The sequence below is a fragment of the Rattus rattus genome, chromosome 1 (genome assembly GCF_011064425.1).
Source record: "Rattus rattus isolate New Zealand chromosome 1, Rrattus_CSIRO_v1, whole genome shotgun sequence".
NCBI classification, from domain to species: Eukaryota; Metazoa; Chordata; class Mammalia; order Rodentia; family Muridae; genus Rattus; species Rattus rattus.
Window position 1 is genome coordinate 400,662 of NC_046154.1, and position 5,005 is coordinate 405,666.

Consider the following 5,005-nt stretch of genomic DNA (forward strand, 5'->3'; position numbering starts at 1 on the left):
CTACAAAGGAAGGAGAGAGATGTGAGGCAGCTGTCCATGCCAGGCCCAAGGGACCCTGGCTTCACAAGGTCAGAGCGCTTCCCAAGGACAGCTACAAGAAGGGCTGTATAGTTTGTTCCTGGTTACTAATGAGTCTGTGAAAGGTAGACATATCCTCCTCACATCTCTTCTAAATGTCTGACCACACAACCCCTCTGTCCTCCCCACACCCCCCCGCCCCATTCTTCACCTTTCACCTTTGCCAGTTTGCCTACAGGGACTCCACAGTTGAAGACTGGATCTGAGCAAAATTAACATTAGCTAGTCTTAAGAGTGGGGTCTTAGCCTGCTAAAAATGTTTTCCCTTGCTCCTTCTGGGAGTGCCTGGCCTGCCTTCTGCTTATGTTAATAACTGAAAATTGCCTGCAATTGTCATGCCCCCTCATATTTTAACAGTGACATTTCCCCAGCAGCAAGACAATTCATGCTCAAATGCTGTTCACATGACAGGTAAACCTGTAGACGGGGAACTGCGAGCCAGGAGGTTGCAGACAGGAGATAAAGGCTCAGTGAATGGCTAGGGCCAAAGGGATCCTATGGCAAGCTATGTTCACTGCAAGAGAACACAAGGTCAGGGAAGGCCATAGATGAGCTAGAGTACAACCAAGGGGCCTGCTGATGTGTGTGGCAGAGGCAGGTAACCATTGCTACCTGTCAGTCAGTATAAGATGGTTTCTACTTGCAAAGCTGAGGTGGATGTGCAGTCACCAGCTCAGCCCAAGCGTTGCAATACCTCAGTCAACTCGCACATGACTCAGATGGGGCAGGTATGTTGTAAAGGTATGGTCACAGGTCACAGATGCTCAGTGTAGGTCCCTACCCACTTCCCTCATCCCGGGTGAGGAGGAGGAATGCAAACCAGGATAGGTAGGCAATCTGGAAGGAAGACATCTAGCCACATTCCTGAAGGTGACTAACCGTGTCACACAGTTTGGGAATCTTAAAGGAACAAAAACCAAAATCCAAAGAGCAGAAGAGCCTTGTACAGATGTGCAGTTTCTATAAATGAGCCCATCGCTCACATTAACTGTGCAAGCATGTCCGCGGGCTACCCTTACCTCTCCGTACCTATGGTATAGAGTCATCCACATACTTGTAGAGCCAGGATTTGAACAGAAGCCCCTCTAACAGCTCTGGGCTCTCCACGTTGTCATTTGCACTCCACAGAAAAGGAACTGGTAGTGAGAGTATGATGTTTGCTTAAACCTAGAAAACTAGTAGTAAACAGTGTGGTGCCACACCCCTGTGATCTCACCTCCCTGAGGGAGGTGGAGGTAAGAGCATCAAGAGTTCAAGGCTAGTCTCTGCAACATAGCAAGTTCAAGACCAGCCTCTGCTACATGAAACTGTCTCAGAAAAAGAACAAAGCTAGAACCAGGAAGAGCTAAGACTTGTTACTTGAGTCTCAGCCTAGTGCCTCTCTCGGTAGTTTGATTACATGTCCATGTCTGTTCTGATCCTCACAGGATCAGCTGTCCTCTGTTAGAAAAGAAAGCCACAGCCCTATTTGCAGAGCTAGGATTGCACCCGCAGTCACTGGCTTTGATGGAAAGTAGAGGAGACCAGGTTGGGGAGGCAAAAGGTGAGAGGGATGGACTCCCATTACTCTTCCTTGTATCTATGAGGCTAGATCTGAGTGCATGGTCCTAAGAACTAACTTTCACAGTAAGGGACATCCATGTACTCAGCTGTTGTGTCCAAGAAAGAGAAGCCACCCACCATAAAAGTTCTAGCAAGTGACTTGGAGTAGAAGCCAACATATTTGTTACTTCCTTTTCTTTCTTTCCTTTTTCTTCTTTCTTTTTCTCTTAAATCCCCTTGCTCACCATGGCAACAGCACAGGCTCCCTTGTTTATTAGCAGAGCCAGAGGAGATCTCCAGTCATCAGGACCCACCTCCATTTATTGTCTGAGCTCCCTTTTACTACTTGTGGGCAGACGAATCTTTCTACCATGCCTTAGGAAGTTCTCTGTACTCATTTATGTAAGTCAGCATCTGCCTAGTGCTATGTGTCATGCACAAGAACCAAGTTTGAAGGTGCAAACAGTAAGTCACCTCGACAGATCACAAGTGTCCTGGCACACCTCTGAGGTGTGAGAGGCCATGTGGATGAAGTGGCCCAATCTTCCTAGGATGGGCAGAAGGTAGGTCAGCTAGGTGGTAAAGGAAGAAAGGGTGGAGAAGTGGGAAATCCTTCTCTATAAGGATGCTTGCTGGGGGCACCCAGGCTGCCTGGAATGGATGGTTAACCTAGCAAGATGGCTTGTCAGGATGTCACGAGGAGCCAGCCCTCTCTAGATGACGTACAAAGCAGAAGTCTGAGACTTCTTTCTGTTCAATCCTTGGTTCTTCCTACTACAGACCCGTGTTTTCACTAAAAAGTGGGGATAAAAACAGCAGGCCGAGGCCGGTTGTTGGTAGTATGGGAAGCAATATGGGTTAGTAATGTGGACAATGTTCAGAACAGAGCCCGGTACATTGCGGTGTGTACCACAATTCTGTGAAGGGACATGGGAGCCACATGGGGGAGTTGAGCCTGAGCAATGGCAGCTGCCAAGGCCTCTAAGTAGCAGAGCAGAGGGGCCAGCTGTGGGAAGAGTGCTGCTGGGAGGTGCCCATCCAAAGGACCTGAAGTCAAGGAAGCTGCAGGGAACGTGGCCGGTTGGACTGGAGGCTAGATGGGAGTTGCAGAGGCGACTGACAGGAATCGGGGCAGCATCCAGGAGATACCTAGATCTCTACTTGGGATAACTGCCCTTCATAGCACTTGCCCTAATGGTTTCAGGATGAGAAGAAACTGATTTGGAATCCAGCGGGTCCACAGTCACAGTTAGGCAGAATTATTACCCCAAAGATCCAAAGCCAGTGTATCACAGAGACGTGCACAGCACTACTCACAGTTGCCAAGATGAGGAATGGGTAAAGAAAATCTACCAACAGATGAGTGGGTGAAGAAAATATGGGATCTATGCATGACACTGTCTGACCTTAAAGAACACCAGAACTCTGCCATCTGCCACAGTGTGAGGATATCATGCTAAGAGAAACAGCTGGGTACAGAAAAACAGATCCTCCACACCCTCGCATACAAGTAGAATCTGAAGAAATCCAGCAACAGAAGACCAGTGGAATACTGGGTACAGCAGCTGGAGAGTGAGGGGAGGGGTGGTGAGAGTGGGGACAAAGGTCAAAATATCAGGAAAGTAGGTGACTTTTTTGTTTGCTTTGTGACCTTCACACATGGTGTGTTGAACATTTTAAAATTGAAAGTCCATCTCAACTGATATTACCACAGAAAAATATTGAGGGGCCAGATACGCTAACTTGATATTATAAATTATTCTACATTTTAGTGTGTACCTCATAAATATATGCAATTATAACTTGTTAATTGATTGTTAAAAATTAAAAGATGATTTGAGGTTTGCTCCTGAAGTGCCTGTTAGAAAGGCACTGGGACTACGGTAAAGGAGAGATGTTCTGCTTGTCAATGTGTTGTTTTCTGCACACCTCCCCACCCCCACTCCTGCTACTACCTAACTTGGAGGCTACGGTTTAGATTTTGTTAAGGGTGTGCTAGTGGCAGGTTTGGAGGGCCTGAGAGTCACTCTTAGCCTGGCCTGGGTTATAAATAACATGGAGACAAGAGTCACCTGAGGCTCTACTGCAGGATGGATAAGAGGTGACATCTCAACTCTGACCTTTAACCATACCCTGGTGTTCTATAAGCATCTACAGAACAGTTCGCTTTGAGCTGGGGGGTAGGGGGAGACCAAAAGATGCAACCTGGTAGGCTGTCACAAGCACTACCAAAGGAAGAGCCCACCTGCTGGCCCAAGTACTGCAGGGGCCCCAGTGCCAAGCCATTGACCAGCCCCGAGGCAAGCAGGAAGGACATCGGAGAGGCCTGCTCCCTTCCCATGTGTGCTCTAGCACAGCATTGCTGACAACCACAGTACCAAGAGACTAGCAGGAGGGTGTCATGATAAACCATCCATCTGGGAAGCCTGGGAGCCTAATTTACCACAGCACGGCAGCAGCGGGGAGCCACCAGGCTGGGAGAACGGTAGACATTTTTCTTTGGCAGGAAGAAGCCAATTGTACTAGTTAGAATCTGAAGTAGTTCTCATAATGAAATTAGCAAAGGAGTACCCATTTGCATTTCAAACGGGAAGTTAGACGTAGTGAGGATAGCCTGTGCTGCTGAGAATATCCTCCAGTGAGAAACATCAATGAGCGGCCACACAGGCAGGTCGCTGGGATACCTAGAGACCACTGTCATCATTTCATCTTGGCATCCCTATTCAACAAACAGCCATGGTTCCTGCCCCCCACATGGCTTCACTGAAGTTTATTTGGCTCCTCCCAAGTCCAGTCACAGTCCATCACTGAGGGAAGTCAGGGAAGGAACTCAGGGCAGGACCCTACAGGCAGGAACCGAAGCAGAGGCCACGGAGGAACATTGCCTACTGGCTTGCTCCCCCTAGCTAGCTATCTTTCCTATACAACCCAGGACCATTTTCCCAGGGTGGTGATGACCCCCTCACAGGAATCATTAATAAAGAAATGCCCCACAGGCTTGTCTGGAGGGCAATCAGATGGAGGCAGTTCCTTAGCTGACATTCCCTGTGGCCACACAACTTTAGCTTGGTTGAGTTGACATTAAAACTAAAGAGTACAACATCCTATAGGCCAAGCCCCCTATTAAGGCTTGTACCCAAGTCCTTCCTAGAGCTGCAGGGTCACCTCCTGACCATCTCTATCAGCCTCTTTCCCCCTTTTCAAGGCTGGCCAAAGACCCTCCTTACCAGGATGCTTTGCTCAGCTGCCTTCTGCTCTCATGAATCACTTCCTCATGCTCGTTGGACAGAGCTTGCAGGCATTCTGGAGTTTTTAAGCATGCCGTTGAGTCTTTTCCCCTAAAAGGTGGCAAGCCTTCGTACATCCAAGAACTAGTCTTTCTATC

General features: G+C 48.3%; 1 protein-coding gene across 2 annotated transcripts in view; it reads right to left on the reverse strand.

Annotated features, from left to right (window-relative positions):
• The window catches only part of Tmod1 (tropomodulin 1), a 71,547-nt gene that overhangs the window by 1,495 nt on the left and 65,047 nt on the right, over positions 1-5,005 (reverse strand). The gene's annotated exons all lie outside the window — the stretch shown is intronic.